Source organism: Tyto alba, unplaced genomic scaffold (assembly GCF_018691265.1).
Source record: "Tyto alba isolate M040663 unplaced genomic scaffold, T.alba_DEE_v4.0 Super-Scaffold_1, whole genome shotgun sequence".
NCBI classification, from domain to species: Eukaryota; Metazoa; Chordata; class Aves; order Strigiformes; family Tytonidae; genus Tyto; species Tyto alba.
The window spans coordinates 31141551-31163494 of NW_024881261.1; the positions used below are offsets into that span (position 1 = coordinate 31141551).

Consider the following 21944-nt stretch of genomic DNA (forward strand, 5'->3'; position numbering starts at 1 on the left):
AAAGAAAACAAAGTATCATACAAACAAAATCTTTATGTTAAATAAAGAGACAACATGATACAGGAGACCAGTTGCAGAAGGTAATTAAGCATACACAGCCATAGTGATTGGTTGTAATATCCTAAGCTGTATTTCTCCAGTTATATCACACTAGAAATCCCGAAGACTTGCCCAAATTCACAGTTACAATTAAAAGACATTTACCCTACTAAGACGTAAGAACATTTTATGATGTCTCAAAAAACAGTAGAACTAGCAAAAGTACAATGAAGGGCTCTATTACAGGGAAATGTCATATTAAAGAAAGATTAAAATAAACCGTCTTGAAAGCTGTCAAAGAGATGTATGATACTCTTAACTGAACCTCAGCATGGAGGAGATAACCAGAGAGATTTAATCACAATTTCTCTTTGTATACCACCTAGGAACTAACAAATAAATTATCAGGCAGAAGTTATAGATGCAAACAAAACACACCTTTTGTATATAACATATTTAAAACTAAAGAACTCACTTTCACAGCGTTTTATGGGTGTCAAAATCATAAATGGGTCCAAAAAAAATACAACTGAAAGAACGTCGGGCTATGAAATACAATACAACTGATCTCTCACGCAGTAAGTACATAAAATGTCTGATCAACACCTGGGACAATGTACTCTGTCCACATCTGGCATTTATAGTTTTTCCCTCTTTTGGCCTTGGTAACCTTATTTTTTTGTCTTCATCACCTTGCTATTGAAATTCAAGTATAAAGGTATGAAAACAGGATGTATAACATATGTAGGAACAGAAATTATTAGCAAAAGGACTTGGGTTTGGTTCTGATAAGCTTCCTTCTTGCCACTTGTGTGCTCATTGACTTACAAGACCATAATCCTTAGTAAAAATAGGACAAGCTGTGTCAAGATAGGGAAATTTTGTGGTGGAGTGGTGTTGCCATTTTATTTTTTGCCAGACCAGCTATTTACATACAGGGAAAGCATAAAGCAACCTCCTTACTTCATCTGTTGCTAATACCATTACTGTTTAAAAAGACAGCAGATAAAAAGGGAAAAAAGGTAACTTATGCAAGTAGTTTATCAGTGGGTGTGCACTGAGTTTGGTCTTCCCTTTTTAAAATAATGTTGCATCCAGAGTTTTCAACCCAACTGTATATGCTTATGCCCTGCCACCAGAAAGCTTTTGCCCAGCCATATCAGCAAAATAATAAGTATCAGCAAAAAAAGCCCCTTTTCTCTTTCCCTCTGTATAACAGAAGGGCATCCACCCATTTTTCACTTTGGTTCAATTCAGGAGAGCATCTGAAAGACCCTTAAGAGGGAAATACAGATGGTATCTCAATGACATACTAATTAGCATTTACTGATATTCTTTATTCAGAGAGCTCACCTATACATGGCGTCTCCAAGCACTACCCTTCCCTCATATCCCTTACATGACAGGAGTGAGATTTTTCATTAATAAAGTTTACAGCAGAAGTATCAGAGTTTACACAGAAGTACCTAAATACTGCATCAGCTCTAAATGCTTTGGGAGTGGGATCATTGAGAACAGAGGGCAGAGTGATGAAAGAACTGTTTTACGATGTCCCATTCTCTACCCTCTACCATTCTAATCCTGTAAAACCCAGAGATTTACCCAAACACAGATTATCCTTTCACTTTAGCATGTTGATAGCTTCTGAATGGCTGACATGGTTCTAGCATCCACAGCAGACCATGTAGGTTAATTAAGCTATTTAATGCTACAAATAGATCTTAAAGTACACAGTCTTCTATTAGTATGCACATGTTCCTCAAACACTTAATCTCAATTTTGAAATTTGCTTCTGATTACAAGCCTGAGAGTAGAAACTGTTCTTTGTGGTAGACAAGAAGAGCAGTCTTGCAAGACCTCATCTACAGAGTCCTCTATTGATAAACAATTTGAGAACTGTTATTGATTGTTCAACTGCCTCTCTCATCGGAGGAGAAACTATCTGCTACCCTCATTGGGGAGAAAAAGGGCAGAAATTAGTTCTTGGGTTTGTGTCACCGCAAAGTCTGTAATTCTCGGCACTGACTCCAAGTCCCTTACATTTGAGTAGTACACAATTATGTTAAATCAATTCTAGCTGTTGCTTTGTTTGCAAGATGCATAGTACAACTGGCCTTTGAATTATCCAACACCTTTTTAGGAATGTGTGACTGAATGAGAAGAAATAGTACTTGCTTGTCTTCTTAGGCATAAAATAACCTGAGTGACATACGAAGGTGAAAGGAACTAACGTACATCACCCAAGACATGCGTTCAGCATGTAGACCAGATGACAACCTTCTTCACCTGAAGTACTGTAGATTGTCTACAAATTTTGCACTTGTCAACAGGAGTTCCAACTTCATAGCTTTGGGAATTTGCCTATGGTGTGCAGAAACTTACAGGTTTTGGGCAGTAAGTCAGGTAAAGATAAAATACTTGTTAGCTGAATTCAATCCTTATCTTTCCCTTGGAGCCATTTCTCTAAAATTTGACCTCCAAAAGAGGATAAATGCTTCTCTCTGTCAGTCAAATGTACAAATGTATATTAATATTTATTGGCTGATCTCCAGAAGTGAAAGAGGCACAGTTCTGTTGTAAGTAAAGTTTCTGTTTTCTAGCAAAGGAGCTCAACATCTGTTTGTAACAGTGGCCAAAATCTGCAAGAGAACATAATCTGAAATGCAAACCTCCTTTGAGAACGAGCAGATGACAACTACTGAAACTTGCTAGTGTAAGCCTCTGAAGCTGTCCCACCTGTTATAGAGACCCCATTTCTACCCAAATGGGAAAAAGTGAGAAGGGCCAACAGCATCACAGCTCAAAACCCACTCTATGTAGGCATTGCCTCAGCTTCAGTTAAGCAAAACTTAAACCGTGATAAGCTAGATGTAGGAGGGCCAGTGTTCACCATCTTTTTTTAAACAGATTTAATGTTGTAGAAGAGAATTCTGAATTATGTCAGAACTCTGACATTTCAGGATTATTCTACTTAGCCTCTTGTCTACATAAAGAAAGAAAGCAGCAAACTATGAACCAAGCACCCCCATCACTCATCACCAGTAATAGGAATGCCTTTAAGATATCAAGAAAGTGGAATTTAGTATAAAAAAAAAAAACCTCAAAACTTTTTATTAATAGCAGTAATAAAAAACCTGCATAATAACATTTTGTACCAATCAAACACTGTGCCAGAAGACAAGATGAGCAACAGGCATGTCTCTTAATTGCATTATCAGTCCTTTATTTCAACTAAAGCACTAGTAATAAGCATGACCAGATAGATTGTACCAAATAAAACATGTCTGATATGGTAGCTTTTCCCCAATGTATTTTTCTGTAACCAGATGTCTCTGTAGTTGATGCTGATTTGTCTTTTTTCGTAACTGAAACATGGACAGAGAGGAGATCAAACAGCTGTTTCAGTATGGTATTAAAGACTGCCACTAACAAAAAAAAGAAGCCTCACGAGTTTTTATAAGGTAGATATGGTGGCTGCTTATCATATGCTTTTTACCCCTGAAATACTTGGAATAAAATTTTGCGTGTAACCTTACCTCAGAATTCAGAAACTGAATGAAACTGTATTGTACTTCAAGCTTCCTCCAGACTGTTTTCATCTGTACTTCCACTTCATTAGTTCAAAGGTGATACTATGGAAATGCATATTTCTATTAACCTGTAAAAAAGGAAAATAATTTGACTTAATAGATATTCAAAGAGATTGTATTGACAGTTTATAGTATCTAATGTGAACTGCACACTGCAGATACTGGTATTTGGAATTATGGAAGCCACCTGCTATTGTGAACTGCTCCTAGCTATAAAAAAGTTCTTAGACTCCTGTATTTTTAATAGTTGTACAGTTAAAGTATAATTGTAAAATGCTAACACTAAAAAGCATTTGAAATTAATTTTATTTATATCACACCATTAAAATTATTCACTCATGAATGCTAACGTCAGGGAGGAAAGGTGTTAAAAATCTCTGTAGATAGTTTTCCTGTGAAAACAAGCCTTTCTGATCTCTTCCAGTAACTCTTGGATTCACCTGGTCTATACCAGACAGGTTTGCAAGCCTCAAGATACCAGGTTTCTCCAATTTTTACATTTTTTTTTTTTTTTTTTTTTTTTAAACAGGCCACAGACTAGAGGAAGGACATATTGTTAGTGACACCAATGGAAAAACCTAACAAACAACACACAAGTCCAACTTCATTAAACACCAGAGACTTGGTAAGACTGCAGTTTCACAAGAAAAATCCACTGGTGTCACCTCATTCGTTCCAGTACACAAGGAACTGCAGTATACTGAGAAATAATCAATAGGTTTATTGTAGCTGCACACAAGCATCATTACTCCTGGGAAGAAAAAGCAAGCCAAGAACTTGGAAAAAAGTACTAACAATAGGGTAGGTTTGATTTTTTGTTTGTGTTTTTGAACTGGCGTACATCCAAGCATTAGAGGAAAGCACAGTGCAGGTTCTTACCCAACACTCTAACAACTGTGAGCAAGCGTGACTTGGGTCAAGATCCCAAGGTTTTCTAAGGCATTGTGGATAGCTAAATTGGTCTTATAAACTTTATTACTTAGATTCCATTTTGAGCGTATGCCACCTATTGCCAATTCTTCCCATTTTATCACAGTATCACAATTTTTAAAGGTTTCCATCATCTGAAGCTTTCAAAAAGATCATACAAGAATCTTATCATTTAGAAATCCCAGTCTTATAACTGCAAACATAACCCTGAAAGTAACACAAAGGCTCAAACACCAGTAATCCAGCTATACTGTTAAAAAATATACAACCAGCTATACAGTATACATTTAATGACTTATTTTTGAATGCCAAGGTTAACAGTACTGAGAATAGGGATATCCAAACCACGTGCCTGCATAATTTCAACCAGAGGAAGAGTTTCAGCATCTTTTCCTTTCTAAGCACCATAAAGACCTTTACCATTACAAGGTCAGAATGCTTCTGTCCCCATGTCAGTTTATAAGCACTGTTCCCTCACATACTGAGGTTTAATAGTCTTGGTAATAAATAATAAATTTGTGTAAAATGGTAACCTGAAACCATCCTGAGTATCAGATAGCACCAGTTCTTAAAGACAACTGTCTCCACTGAGCAGACAGGCTGACACTTGACTGTTATTTCTTCCATGGTAAAACTGAAAAAACATTCTTGCCATGCAAAGTGTTTGTGGAGATTGTTTGTGCTTTTTAAAAGTAAGCTTGTAAGGAATCTGAAAAATATATCCATGTCCTCCTCTATATAATCAAGGAACTTTAGTTCATCTTCTGTTGGACTCCAAAAGAAACAGCTATAAACAGAAAAAGGTTGGTGTGCTCTGTTTTTACAACACCTCCAATCCCACTGTATCTAGTATCTGATTTATACAGAGGCCACTTTGTGTTATTTAAAGACGCTGCTTTACAAGGGCAAAGACATTTCTGAACAATGCTGATCTTTGTTTTGTTTTTAAAATTATGTCTTCTTATTTTATCCAAACTCCCAAATTGAAGAAATTCTTAGTAACTGTTAATTTCTGTAAGCATTCATTGCATCTCCTGATCCCACACCCATGTATCAGATATCCAAGCTCTCTTGCCAAACAAAATTATTTTAGTGAACTTCCTGATCTGCACGACTCTAGGTATGTCTACATTAGCATTTTAATTCAAATCACGACTGCACTTTTTATGTCAATCTCCCAAACAACCCTATTTTCCTTGCTTTGCTTTACATTGCAAAGCAGTCTCCAAGTACATGAACCAGATTTATTTTGAATAAAACTAGATCAGAGAATGAGCTTCAGGTGTGCATTGTACACGCTCCAACCACTAACAGGAATTCAGCCACAGAATCAAATGAGGACCAGCTTGAAATAAAACCCTCACAACCTGTATGGCATGGATGCCAGGTTCTCAGCACCTGACAGATCTGATCCTATTACACTACATCGCTTGGTAATGTGGACACAGCCTCTTTTATGACTTACTAAATTTTTGTGTCAGTTCCAAATGAATCTCTCCCTTTTTTAAAAGGGAAACTACAAAACCTCTGTCAGAGATGGGGCCAAAGTTAATGATAATTATTCATTTATGTGAGTGACCACACTGTGTTACTATTTATTCCATTTCTTCATCAGCATGAAATGCTACTTAAGAACATACTTAATTTTATAAAAATCAATTGACTTAAATATTTATTTTATACAGTTATCCAAAATGCTTAGTTATTAATGGATTAGTTTTTCAAAATCTTTAGTGTCCTTCTTGATGGCATTTTTCAGAACAAAATGAAACTCCTGAATAAATTAATCGCACAATGCCGCCTTCTCTTTATTAGAACTTGGTCTACTACAATGACAATGAGAAGCAAACACAAATTCAAAAGCACAGAGCCTCTCAATACTTGTCAGTAGTTACATATTGAATCCAGATTTATATGGGAATTTTTCTAAATGTTAAGAGTACATTCAGGGTCTTCATATACTGTTAACTCAGAAATACCAGTATCCAATATGCAAAAAGAAAAATCTGAATTACATTAATACACTAATTACCTAGTTACCCCACAGAACTGTAAATGTTCCGCCAGGGAACAATCAGAACATCTAAGATAAGCTGATTTAAGCCTCATTCTATGTGTGGTGGAGAAAAGGTTACCCTGCTAGTCCAGGGCAGAGGACAGGAACCAACAGCCATGAGCAGGACAGACAGATAGGAGGGACTTGAAGTGGTAAAGCTCAAATTGGAGTGACTCATCTTGAGAAGGAAACTGTACTCAGGCTGTGGATTCCTTTTTCTTGTCTTCCCACTTATCTCTAGATCCTGTTTCCTTTCTCAGTAGCTCCAGTTTCTCCAGCTCCAGGGCCACATCCAATTCATTCCCTCACCTGTCTCCTCTTTTAAAGCAAAAAAACTTTCCTGGCACTTGACTCTCCCTACACTCTGTTCCTCCAGTTCATTCTCCTTTTCCCCAACTGCCTCACCAGTTTTCAGCTCAATTACTTTATTTATCTTAAATTATCTCCTCCTCCTGAAAGTACATTGTTACTTGCTACAGTTGGGGAAATATGCCAAAATTTGAAAATTGCTCTTTACTCTGAGGAGGAGAAAAAAAAAAAAGAGTAACCTTCAGTGTGAATTAGAAATTTTACAGTAGAAGACGACATCAGAGGTAGATGAAGTATACTCCTGATGCGGCTATAAACATCCAGTACCCTGACAAATCTATAGCTGAAAACACACTGCAGCTTTTAGACCAGAAACAGACAGGAAAGGTTGGCATGTGGGAAATGTGCAATTGCAGTAACACAGGGTGCTCAAAAAGGCTTTACCTTCAAAGTAAAATTGACTTACCACAGTTTTTAGAAACAGAAAGGTGCAAATAGCAAATCTTTATGCTATTAGACATCTCTAACTCAGGTGTGCATTTGAAATGCAAAATTGTATGTATTTAAGGAACATAAATTTGGAAAGTAACTTTAATTAAAGTAACATAACAGTTAAAAGTAATTCAATTACAATTAACTACATGATCATACAAGGATTCATTGGTACAAACTATGGGTTAAATACTTTTCCAGTCACTCCAGCTTCCAGTTCCTTCTTTCCTGCTCTTTTACTTCCTCCAGTCAGAGCTTCACTTTTGCTGGGTTAACTTCAGCTAATCATACTTTTACCCCAATTTATGAAACAGAACTTGTTTTAAAGTTCCTTTACATTCAGATCATGTCACAGACATAGGCTAGGGTGATAAAAAACAGTTAAATCAGGAAAAAATAACAGGAGCGTAACCTTCATCATCTGAGATTTGAGGTGAGCAAAGGGGAGAAGGAGAAAATCAGGTGGTGCTACCAACATGTCTCTATGCAGTGTCAGAGAGTTCATGGCCAGCTGATGGCTCTCTTAACCATAGATGGGAGAGGTTTCAGAAGCAGAATTACTAATTTTCAGGTAAACTATAGTTCTAAACAAAAGGCTTTTTGTTAGAAATCTATGCACAAAGAAAATGCTTTGCAGGTCCAGGCGGCAGCCTAGAAGATGCTTCAGTTAACAGTCTCATGACTGCCACTAGAAAATTTAGCCAGAGTTGCTGCAAGCTACAAAGAGTTTGAAAAATAGTGAGTATACTGCTTTTAGAAGTCTATTATAGCTGTGAAATTAGTGGAATTTTAAAGGGAAAGCAGCCATACCAAGTTTAAAAATCCTACTTCAAAGTTCATGTCCAAGGATATTAATTTCTTCAGGAAAACCTTTTCAACGAATTTACATGTGAGAAAAGCTCCAAAGCATGCTGGGAAAAGCAAACATCATAGTGCCTGTGGCACATTTGGGGCTTGGTGGTTTTGTCCGTGGAACAGTGAAGGTATACGAGCAAGAACGTCTCATTGAACAAACAGCCCTTCCAAATTCAAAGTAGCTGAATAAGCGTAACACTTCCCAGCCTCTGGACACCAAGCTTCCAGGTAGCAAGATGGGAAATTAAGAGCCTGAAATATGGTTCAAGCACATTAACCCAATCCTTGAGGCAAGCTAGTTCAAAATCACTTAAGTAAAAAAAAAAAAAAAAAAAAAAAAAAAAATCTATGTGAAAGCTAATTTTAAAAATTAATTTTATGCCTACATTCCCTTGAGTTTTAATAAACAATCACCAAGTTATATTTGCAAGGAATTAAAAATGCAAGGAGCAATACAATATTCCAGCACTTCCTGTCACACTATTGTTCACATCTGTATTACAGTGGTTTGGCCTTTCTATATATTGTGTCAAGACTCTCAAATTAGTTCAGGATACCACTGATCTTTCCAGCACTTCCAGGTTGTTCTTGGAAAGCCTAGATTTTATTGCCTTTATTGATTACTGCATGGATCCTTTATGGCAGAAAAAAATTGTAGTCATCTGTGGGGAGGTTTACAGAACTTCAGAAATACTGCCTTGGAATAGTTTGATGAAAACAAGATATCACATATAAATAATACAGACTTAAACACCAACCAGTCAATTTCAGTACTGATTAACCTGGCTGGCTGTTTGTGCAGGCAGGTAGAATAACGAGTGCTGTTGACACTAATGCAAAAATCTCTTGAATGACCATTCATTTCCAGTCTAAGAGAAAATATAGGACACATCTGTACCATTAAAAAAACCACAGAACTGCTTTTAAGTCAGATATCCTTCCTTTTAGAAAAAATTTCTTCTCTATCAGAGGTGTGCAACTTTCTTTATACTGAGACAGAATTTTTATTTATTTCATGAACATTATTAGTTGGAAGTTAATTCAATGGACTAAGCCTAGCACATTGACACAATTTTTTTTGCCGGAGACAGCTGCTCTTCCATGTCCTTAAAGAACTTGTCTACTCAGGAGGTAACAGTACTTTTCACGTCACATCATCTGGTTCCTTTACACAGGAGGACAGAAACTGTGCCCTAGAATAACCTGAGCTTTTCGTTCTGAGGCCTTACAACCTTTCAAGCTCACAGAGACAGAAGATGCCCTGGACAGGTAATAACTGAAGGACCAACACACTGCTTCACAGCTGGGCACCCTCCCTGCTCTCATTACACATATCTCTTTTCATCATCTGAGTTTCCTGCCGAGATACAAGACAAAATGTTCTACATGATCAAGCTCTTGAAAAATCACCGCCCTGGGGCATATCTAGAAGTATTAGAATACAAATAAATTCCTGAGTAAGGTGGGACTGTGCAGTACCAGACAGATGGACAGGATGCATTTCCCAAAATGACATGAATCTGCATAAATCACAATGCACCATAATCTCCACAGCATCTAGTGACACACGGAATTCATTACTGGGGCCATGAGAATCCAGACATAAACCTCCTTAAGACCCATAATGAAAGTCTGCCTCGGCAGTAGGGCCAGAAAATTCCACCAGGCTTTTACTTTGTCCTGGCAGATGTAATTGCCCATACTAGAAATAGTTTAAGCCTCCTGATTTCTTAGAGGGTATCCCCAATATTTTATTTTGGCATACCTAGCTATATCATCTGAAGGACTCTACAGCCTGCTGTGCTGGGAGAGTAGGCTTCCCAGGGAAGCCGCAGTATTCCTTTCAGTAGTCTTAAGTGCTCCTTGTCCAATGAGGCAGTAGAAGCTGAAAAATCAGCTGATTCTCCATACTTGGGGCTAAAATGAATCTGACAACAGCTCGCTGTTAAAACAAAAGTGGTTATATAGTAGGCCACCCTCAAAGGCAATCCCATCAGCCTGCGGCACTGGTGATGCATCAAAGCCAGACAGTTCATTCAGCATGGAGAGGTCAAGTCAGAATCTGACTTGCCAAGCTTTGTCAAAAACCAACCGGGCTGTGCAACTCCTTCTTTCATCACATCCCACAGCGCTCCAAGTATCCAAAATAGTTCTCTAGCAGGTGCTTCTGTTTTTCAAGAGAGATCTAGAACTCAACTGATTCACCTCAACTTTGGAGGTACCCAACCCAAAGCTCCTCCATCCACAATCTGAACTTCTTCTCAGGATACTGACAGACTGGCCCCACGATTAACAGTCTTCCGCTGCATTTGACATCCCTGAAAACATAAGGCTCGTTACGATACCCATGGACTCCACGAGCTTTCCTGAGTTCCAAAAGTCTATCAAAAAATACCTAGGCTCCATGCTGTTTAACCATCAGACAAATTTCATAGTCAACTTTCCCAACATGCTTCAGACCCTCACTGGGCCCTACTCACCACCTGGCTAATAGGCTGCCTTGCGTGGATGGAAGCAACAATAAAATTTGATCACTTGGCACACAGACCCAGAGGCACGCATTCTTATCATAATGCCGATCCTGGGAATGTTGCCCAGACTTCAATTTCTCTCTGACAAAAGAGCCAATGAAACCCAGTTTCTGCCTGTGTCGCAGAACATATTAGATCATATGTTGGTAGGTGATCCCCTTCTCCCTCCCCCAAAGATTCTCATGAAGGGTCAAGTATTTCTTCAGTCTGTCTTTTTACAGAATAATTCAAATGGTGAGAAACGTTTTCAGGAACCCTTTGATTACAAAAAAAAAAAAAAAAAAAAAAATCTCCTACAACTTTAAAATCCCATGGTATTAGGCACTATGAAAATACTATAGAGCAAACAAGATCCCCAAACTGCACTAATGTTCTATCGCATTGACTGTGTGCATGTGTAGGATTAACATTTGGTTTCTTTTATATTTAAATCAAAACACAGTGTGGTGGGTTGACCCTGGCTGGATGCCAGGTGCCCACCAAAGCCACTCTATCACTCCCCTCCTCAACTGGACAGAGGAGAGAAAATATAACAAAAGGCTTGTGACTCAAGGTAAGGACAGGGAGAGATCATTCACCATTACTGTCATGGGCAAACCAGACACAACTTGGGAAAGTTAGTTTAATTTACCACCAGAGTAGGATAATGAGAAATAAAACCGAGTATTAAAGCACCTTCCCCTCACCCTTTCCTGCTTCCCAGGCTCAACTTCACTCCTAATTTTCTCTATGTCCTCTCCCTCCAGCAGCACAGGGGGCAAGGGATGGGGGGTTGTGGTCAGTTTGTCACATGTTGTCTCTGCCACTCTTTCCTCCTCACGGGGAGGACTCCTCAGACTCTTCCCTGCTCCTGTGTGGGGTTCCTCCCACTAGAGATAGTCCTCCATGAACTTCTCCAACGTGAGTCCTTCCCACAGGGCTGCAGTTCTTCACAAACTGCTCCAGCGTGGGTCCCCCATGGGGTCACAAGTCCTGCCAGCCATCCTGCTCCAGCGTGGGCTCCTCTCTCCATAGGGCCACAGGTCCTGCCAGGAGCCTGCTCCAGCGTGGGCTCCCCAGGGGGTCACAGCCTCCTTCAGACCTCCACCTGCTCCAGCGTGGGGTCCTCCCCGGGCTGCAGGTGGAGATCTGCTCACCGTGGATGTCGGACACAGCCTGCCACACCATGGGCTGCACCACGGGCTGCAGGGCAGGCTCTGCTCCACGAGCACCTCCTGCCCCTCCTTCTTCTCTGACCTTGGTGTCTGCAGAGTTGTTTCTCTCACATATTCTCCCTCCTCTCTCTGGCTGCAGTTGCTGCTGCACAGTTTCTCCCCCTCTTCTTCAGTACCTGATCCCGGAGGCGCTGCCACCGTCACTGCTGGGCTCGGCCCTGGCCAGCGGTGGGGCCCTCTTGGAGCCGGCTGGTGTTGGCTCTGTCGGACATGGGGGAAGCTTCTGGCAGCTTCTCACAGAAGCCACCCCTGTAGCCCCCCCGCTACCAAAACCTTGCCATGCAAACCCAATACACACAGCCGTACAGAATCTTATTAAACACAATTTGTGGGGTTCGTAACTTCTGACAAAGAACACAGGTGACAGGGACACACAGTTGAGAATGAGAAAACCTTTCCAAGGAGATCACTGCCTTCAGCAAGCCACTAAGTCAGAGCCATCATCTCAACAGCTCTGAACACATGGAAGCATGACAGCATCTTTAAGGAAATCAGGAGACACCTCAGACAGCCCCCCCTCCCTAAATGGTTAAAGGCCTTCACCATGAGCAGACTTATTGGATACATAAGTTTTCCTACAGAAAATGAGGCAGACTACAATCTAGCATTCAAGACAGTAAAGTAACACTCCTGGGGAAGCAATGCAACATGTTCTGGGGCTCAAAAAATTACTTTTTCATTCAGATATGCAAATGCAAACATATCTAGACATCGCTGGCAGTTTAAACAGACTTTAAGTACCAAGAGTCCTTCAAATTAATGTTCTTCTAAATAACATAAAACCACTTCTTTATTAGCTCAAAAGTGTCCTTCCCCAAAAACAAACACCTGTGTCTCTGTCATAACTATCTTTCACAACAGAACACTCGAAGAATGAATGCTTTCCCCCATTGGATCTGACAGACAGAGCACAGTTGAAGGCCAGTCATCATGCATTTTAGTTGTCAGCGATGAGAACTATTTAAAAAGAATATGGAAGCCTTAAGGTCCAGATGCTAGCAGCTGGCACAGAGACAGAGTTGAATATTTATTTTTTTCCTCTGGAGCTATAAAAATGCACATATTCTATTAAATGGCCTGTATTGAAATCAAAATCCTATTGGTATTAGAGGCACAAATGCACAGAATTCTTGCCTTGCTCAATAAAATCTGTTTAAGTTCTGCTAAAACATATAAACCTTAAAATCTGATTTGTTTCTAGCATTATAAAGTAAAATGAAAGAATCATCCAACTATCATTAAATCTTAAAATTGGCAGTGACTACAAAAGCAAAGGAGGTACATTTAGATGAAATTCATGCAGCGTGCAACGTATCAAGAACATAGAGAAGAGCATTCATATATATAGACTAAACTCTAAATGGAGGCTTCTGTTGATGTAAACCCTAGTGATTAGCAAAAAAACCAGAGTGTATATTTTATTTTCTGCAACTGATTAGTCATACTTTAATAAACACTAGAATTTTATTAAAATGTATTGCAAAGTGGTTTTTTTTTTTTTAGTTATGACTTATCAATATTGCTTTGGGAAAAGCTGACTACAATAAGGATGCTCAAATAGAAAGCAGATGAGGTGGCTTCAAATGCTGCAAAAGATCCGTGCATCCTTTTGGAGATTCCAGCTGTTGACAATCATCTACCTAAGAATATATAAATATAAATACATAAACTTTGGTCCCCAGTAGGCCCATCTATATTCCCCAGCATACAACCTTGCTTCTGTGAAACAGTGATAGGACATTTGGAGAGCAACCAAACTCTCCAAAAAAATCTTTAGAGAAGACAACCAAGCACAAGAGCCTTTTGCAGCCAACAACTTTAACTAAAAGATAAAAGACATTACATCCAATCTCCTGCTATCTTTAAAGTCACCAACTACACAACAACGTATAAACAAATCAAAAAGCAAGTAATATAAAATATTTAAAATTATTCTAGACTATTTCAGAATTAATTTGGTCCAAGTGTCGTATCTAAAATTTAGGTATTTCAGTGGTCTATACATTAGATCCTTTTGGAAAAAACTTCAGAAAGTCATAATCTGATATTTTTCTAATGTACAATGTTCCACATAGTTATCTAAAGGGATGTTCTGGCTTTCCACAATTTACTGATGTTACAGAAACAACTGCAAGTCTTTGGCAGAGAGGATAGAGAACTAAAAGTTTTACCACTTTTCATAATTCAAAAACTAGTATAACAAAGCCCTTCTATATATAAGGAAAAGCGAAAGAGTGCTTTATAATCCAGAAAACCATATGAAAATACCTTGGTAGCATTTGATTGTATCTGATCTCAAGTGGACTGAACTTTTCTTCATCTGTCTAAAAAAATGGAGTAGTACGCTTCCAAATACAATAAGACTGATTTGTTATTCAGACAACTATTAGTCCCAACCCCAGAACACATAAGTCATCTTTTTTTTTTTGCAAAAGAGGTTACACACTTAAAAAATAAACAAACAGTTAGAAAGAAAGCTATAATAAAAGACTTATGATTCCATAATTAAGGATTTATTCCTGCATACTTGGTCCCTGAAGTTTCTTCAAACATTGTTATTTCAGAAGAAAAATTAATTAGGGAAGTAGAAGAAAAATCTCAAGTAATAAAACAAACTAGATACTGTTAAAGTATCCTTTTACTCATTAGGATCTTAGAAGATATGACCATAAAAAGAACTTCCATCCTTACTACTCACTTGATGATACAGAACTTGATTTGCAAGTCTAAACTCAGGCCTCCATGGCCTCAATTTCTGCTCTGGCTGAGGTGAACAGGTTAAAGGAAGGCAATGCTGCATCATGGAGGAAGTAATGCACATGGGTAATTCAGTGCAAAGACTAAGCTTCTCAAAAATCCTCAGCATTTCAGCTCTTAAATCTAACAATTATACATTCAGAATGCTTGAATGTTATACTGCCTGTGCTCTTTGGCCACCAAATAATGGACCCTTTCAATTTGACCTAAGATTTCTAATGACAGATTTGTGAAAAAAATACTACATACAGAATAGACCTGAAGGGCACAGATAAACACAGGGCAGGAAAACTCAGTACCAAGTTCTTGGACATGCTGTATCGTTATCTAAATATCTAACCTAGCCTCTCACATATCCTACCTATTTATATATTTCAGAAGTAATGGTGAAGAATTGCAGTTCATCTCATATCAAATTCTCCTCAAATGCACAGGACTGCTGTGCCCTCATCAAGGATCTGAAAAAAAAACTAAGCCTCTTTTTTTTTTTATTTTTTTTTTTTTTAAGAAAACCCACAATGAAAAGACATTGTGTAAATACTGGTGACAGGCCACTTACAGAGAACAATACAGATCTCTTCTGGTTAACTGCCTGGGAACAGGTTCATTTTATGTAGCAGAGCCATCTTCTGTGAAGAGCTGCTGTAAAAGATGTTTCCTGAAAAAAGGGACTCTAAAAAGAACAGCTAAATTAGATCCATAGCTGCTTCAGCCAGGGAGAGGTTTTTGTCAATGAAGTTCTACACGTACCAGAGGTGTGCTACCACTCAAGCTAAAACACACCCATTCGCTTAAGCCTGCTGAGAACTCCAACACGCTTGGTATTCTGCACATATTTTTAACCACTGCGACAATGCTGACACATGGTAAGAAACTTCACTGGCAGACGCTTCCCTTCAGACACATTTTAATATACTAATATAGAAGTTAAAGCATCATCCTGCAAGTTGTGGATGAACAGTGTTCCAAGATGGACCTGATGAGTACAAGCGATCATTCTCTGCTGCACTTGCTAAAGACATGTCACTTTACAGAAATGAGCAGAAGGCTCATGGAAGAAGGGGCAAAAGGGAGAAACAGGCATAAACTAGTTTTTAGCCAATTAAGCATACTTGGGGTAGGAGAAGACCCTTGAAATACGATCACATGTTTTCATATATGCTTTACAGCAAAATATACTCCAAATGAGAAGCCATTTTATTCTTGGGAGGTAGAGGAATTAGGTTAGACTTCACTGTCTGTGTTCCAGAGTGGCATAAAGAATAATATAAAAGTTTTTCCACCAGATTGAGAGACACCATCAGGGAAATACACACATTTGTCATAGTTACATTGTTCAATAACTTTTTTGAAAATTTCATGTTTATTTTAGTTCTGGAAAGCCTGTCCTTCTGCAAGAAACTTAAGATACTTGACACTGCTGCTTTAATGTGACTTCTAAAAAAATAAGGTGGAAAAAAAAAACCAACAAACCCCTCTGACACTAGCAGCTTTTTTTATTTAGTGAAGGCACAAGAGCCAGCAGCTGACATTTAATCTCATCTAAATTCAAACAGGAAATACACTTTAAAGAATTATCAATTATAGACTGATTCACCCATGACTGCAGTGGATTCTCCATTGTGAGAAGTCCGCTACAGGCATACTGGATATATTCCAGTTACATGCATTTATGGCACATTGGGGTAGGCATTTATGTGGGTTTCCTTTTGCCCTAACGTCCATGACCAGAGAACAATCTCTAGTAAAGTTTGTGAAATCAACACACACACCTCTGCTCAGACTAACCAAGCAGAGCTCCCCATGTACAGGACCACTCTGAATTTAGTGGAGACAAAGTTCCATTATATGGAGCATGGATCATCACAGGAAGATCTTTTATCTTTCCAGCACTGTCCCATTTGTTGCTAATTAATAATATTTAATTTTTAAAAAACCTTTGCAAAAAAAAGATTGAAGTAGAGCAATTTCAGATGTATACATTATTACACACTGTGACATATATCTTTTAACAAAAAGCTAAAATAAATTTTACAGATACACTTTAAATTATTATTGTAATTAATATACCGCTCCATTATTATTTTCTGGGATATTCAAAAGAAAGGAAAACAGAGCACCTTTGCATGTTCCTTTAACGTATATATTTAATTTCCTACCCAAACAAGTGAATAAAATTCTTGTTTTAACCAAGGAAAAATGCAAAAAGGAGTTCAAATACACTGGTAACCTCTGTCTCTCTCTACACTGAGAATCATCTGGAGTCTATTAAAATGTCAAGGAAGTACTAGGGTTAATAGAAAAATAAAAGAACCAGCAAAATGTTTAACAGTGGTAGCTTCATTATAGGCTATGCCAAAGCTCTCTATGAACCTTAGCCGATTTAACGCTCTAGATGCATGGCATCTATTTTATCAAATTATACAGGCCAAACTGCAGCTCAATATTTTTACCTACTATCCTAGTCTATAGAGAAGCTGCCTCCTCCTCCTCCTCAACAACTTATAGAACTATTTATAAAACAGCAATCAATACTGTGAAATTCAGGGGAGAGCAAAGACTCCGTATAAGGTTGTCAGATTAACTTCTATGTTTCTGAATTTTAAGCTTCTATAACATGGAATACAGACTATATATATAGCACTACCCAAAGATTCAGCAAGAAAAGGGCCCAACTGAAGACAAATACCTCTTGGGTTCTAAAGAAATTAAGCCTCATCTGGGTGTACACTCAAGTGGCAAACTTATATATGACTTACAAATCTCAGCAACACAAGCATTCTTTGGAATACTTTCATACTTTAAATAGATAACAATGCGACTGCAGCGCCAGTCTTCAGGTATGCCTTTTGAGCGTAACACCATTCCCATTGATCCAGAAACCCATAAAATTTCCTTACTCCTTGCAGAAACAAATTTCAGCCCACTAATGACTTAGAGGAACTTCAGCATTCCCTGTTTGACAAGAATGAAAGACACTTGTGAGGGCTGATAGATTTCAACAGTGGATAGTTTCCAAGAGTCTTCATTGAAAATAGAAAAGAATCCCAGTTCAGGCTAGCAGCTTCCTTATTCAGGTAGAGAAAGGTAAAAGGCTGTTGAAGAGCAAATAGAAAGTAAACAACAGAAAAAAGTCAGTTCTTCCTGAAGTGTTTTCTAAAGGATTGGTTATTGACATTTTGCCTCTGCTTTATTTCTACAGCAAGGTACATCAATTAAAACTCCTATATGTATACCATATAATTAAACAAGATTATAATAGAAAGAGATATATACATACTGTCATGATTACTTTTGCTTGTTCAAATCTGAGATACAATTGATGGAACAAACAATTGCAGGAAAAAGGTACAGGTTATGGATTTAAAATTTATAAGATTACATGTCTTACAAAGCCAAGAAGGAACAAGTTTGATAAAACGATGTTTTTAAAATGTAAAAGAACTTAAAGGAATGTTATTTACATAGCCCCTTCCTTATAAACCACAGAATGTTAGGAAGGATGAAACAATCCTCCAACTTCTTATAAGTAGCTTTGAAAACAACTAAAATTGACACAGAATTACATAGCCATGCAGCAACAGGCTGTGTTTATAGGAGTGTCTTTCATATTGCCCCACAGAACAACACAGCTTTCCTAACTATCAACCCTACCAACTCAACCCAAAGTCAAAACCAGGTTACTTTCTTGGCATTGCATTAATGGTGGAAGATTCTGCAGAAGAAAGTATGTACCCCAGATATGTCCCTGAATTTACTTCAAGTGATTTATTGAAGTACACACAACTACAAGTCAGGAAACAAGCTTTCAAGCACACAAAGAAGATTAGAAAGTCTGACTTGGTTTTGCTGGCTCTGGAAGAGTCACAAGACAAAACAGTAAATTAAGTTACTAAAGTGAGCAGAAATAAATGAATATGTTTAAACATAAGTTCTGCTGAATAGAAGCAGTACTCTTGCACATTCCTTCTCACATTAGTGTATTCTCAAAACTAAAATAGAACCAATATTTGAGTGTATTTAAACAGAACCACACAACAACTCAATAACAAGCCTACAGCTCTTTTCTTAAGAAGAAAATAAAACTTAAAAGATTTAAGCAATACACCTAAATCTTGATCAAAGCAGCACGCAATCATATTCTGGCAGTCACGGGAGCAGATGCCTGCCATTAGTGTAATGTAAGCGTCTCCATAACCTAGCTCATTCTTATTTAGAAAGAAACAGATCTGGGGTAAGAACAAAAAAAAAAAGTCTGAAGTTACAGGAAACTTAGGAAAGGGTGAGCTCAACATGCTATAATATATTTTGCTTGTGCATGTATGTCTGGTAGTCAGGTGAGAACCAGAAATTCTCAAGTTCTTTAAAATACAGGATGTCTGTCTCTAATAAACCAGAATGTTATATGATAATTCAGTGATCAGATTAAATGAATTTTAAACTGCCAAAGCGTCAAAACCCCAAAGCGCCAGAACCCCATGTTGATCAGGCTACATGGGTCTTGCACTTTCCTATAACTGGAGAAAGGAGTGGGGAATATAAGGAGGAAGCAATGATGACATGGGACACAGATATGCATGACCCAAACCAAAAACTCCTAATAGTGTCCTTGAACAGGACTGCTAACTCCTGCCAAGGCTTGCAAAGGCATAGAACGGCCTCAGGTTATTTTGTGTTTCCTGAGCCAACTTAGGAGAGAGAGGGGGCAACCTTCCAAAACATATTCTTCAAAATACAGCTCAAAAAGCTTAAAGATTCAAGCATTCAAAAATTCTTCTGATAAATGAAGAGCTTGTGGACTTTCCTTGTCCACATGCTCACTCAGGGGTAAGGTTTATCTCTCTGTCAACAGAACCTAACACACTGCAATTTATACAATGGCAGGATCAGTTCTACACACAGTCCAGCAAACTGGTTTGGGGGAGGTGAGGTCTTCTTGGCTGGTTGTGGGGGGTGTGTTTTCTTCTTTTAAATAAGCTGAGACCTGCTCATATTTCCTCTTTGTTAAGAGTAGCAAAATATTTGTAAGTTATCTCAAGAGGAACATTCTTAAGATACCAAAAAATAGCAGCAGTTCGGATATGTATTTCTTATCACACTACTTGTAACTTGATCCTAGAATTGACAAACTGAAAAGCAGCTTCAGAACCCTATTACCTGTCTCCAGGGGGAAAAACAAGAATTAAAAAAAAAAAAAAAAAAGACACCTGATCATTTGAAAACTGCATGATCAGGATGCTCTTAAAGATACAGAATGAGTTACACCAAATACAGGAAAAACATTAGCAGAACAAAGAGATACCCTCCTGTTCGAGTAGATAGATGAGACGTTCAAAGGTGTGTCAATAGGAGGAAGAACAAGATTTCACACTCCATCAGCTCCAGAGGTCATAACACAGAAAAGTTTCAGCATTGTATACAGCAAGGTGTCTTAAATAATTAAATAACTTATGATATCTGTACCTTGAATGGGAAGAAGAGGAGGGAGACTGTTTAGGATCATGAAAGAGATAAGAAAAGATGTGGAGAGAGAACAGCTTAGTTTTAGCTACTGCTTCTCTCCAGACAGAAGTTAAAATACTCCAGAATTCAACCTAGACATACAGTACGGGAGTACTCATCCCAAAGCTCCTGAGCCCTGCCTCGCTGCTTCAGGTGCACTGACTACAGAGCAGCATCCAAAAAAGAAAATGGTCTACTGCACATGAAGTAATAACAAACAACTTCTCCATTATTTCACAGTACACTATTCTCCTATGGGTCTTTCAGCACCTGGTTTATTTTAAAAGATATTTTCTACATAGTTAAAAAGGTGTAATTTTAGACTTCTACAATTCTTACACTCTTTATTCAACTGCTCTTTCTTTCATGTGGTTGTCAATGTTAGAAGTTTTCACAGCTTAAGCCGTAACTTCAGATACAAAGTTGGCATGTATTCTGATGAGCTACAAGGGCTTCTTTTTGCTTAAAAGCATGACAGGATACAACACTGAACAAACAGAAAATCCCACTTAATATTTTAGACTGTTCTGGTATTATTTTTTTAGGACAAATTGTGTGAAACACCAGTTATACAGCACCACCAGGATATGCAGCTACCACTGGAAAGAAGATAAAGAGCTCTCTAAGCCACTGTCAGAAACAGTGAAACTAAAATAGTTTATGAAGAATCAAGAAACTATCGAAATAATGATTTCTGCTACTGCAGTACTAAGAATTGCACAACAATTACAATGGGAAGTTGCCTATAATCTGGTCTTATCTTTATTACATTTATCTTATTATCTTTATTTTACCCTCCTTAAAAAGTCTTCCTCTGATGCTATTCAGTTTATGTGCTACTAAAACCTAATCAAAAAAGACACTTTTTATATGAGGAATTTCTCAAATACATCTGTTACAAAGAATATATCAGAGAAGGAACAATTTTCACCTCTTTCATTAGATAATCTTCTGCAAGAGTACCTCTACTTTCTAATAGTAATAATATTTAAATTGAACATTCAAATTTAAATTATACACAAAAAAACCCAAACAAACAAAAAACACAACACACCAACAAGAAGAAAACCAAAAGATAAGGAAGAAAGCTTGAAATTCCAATGAACTGGACTGTTTTAAAGTCTGAATTAATGCAAGAGAAGAACATAAAACAAAACAAAATAACATCAAATGAAAAAACACAGTAGTATTTGCCTGACATTTTCTTGAGTTTTCTTTAATAAAACTGCAGCCATATTTGAGAGCACTTTCTGGTTCACAGATCCATTCTATTTCTTGTTGATGTTGCAATAAGTTTTAATTGGAAACAGTAACAAAAAGGAAAACATCAAATGTACAGTTTTAAATAAAAGCCAAGAAAGATACTAAATGTTTGTATTTCCACCTTTTAATGATGTTTGGGGGAAAAACACAGGCAAGAGAAAAGAAGTAACAGTTGCACAACTGCTATCAACACAAAATGTAAACAAATAAAGGAACACGGGGACAAACTTTCTAGTAGGGCCTGTTGCGACAGGACAAGAGGTAATGGTTTTAAACTAAAAGAGGGTAGAGTCTGACCAGATTTCAGGAAGAAATTTTTTACAGTGAAGGTGGTGAAGCACTGGCACAGGTTGCCCAGAGAAACAGCTGATGCCCCATCCCTGGACACATTCAAGGCCAGGTTGGA

General features: G+C 37.9%; 1 protein-coding gene across 3 annotated transcripts in view; it reads right to left on the minus strand.

Annotated features, from left to right (window-relative positions):
* BMPR1A (bone morphogenetic protein receptor type 1A) overlaps positions 1–21944 on the minus strand; it is an 83953-nt gene that overhangs the window by 39392 nt on the left and 22617 nt on the right. For all 3 annotated transcript variants that reach the window (XM_042786959.1, XM_032994099.2, XM_032994098.2), the window contains exon 2: positions 3576–3697. The gene's annotated coding sequence lies outside the window, so the exon portion shown is untranslated. The remainder of the gene's footprint in view (positions 1–3575; positions 3698–21944) is intronic.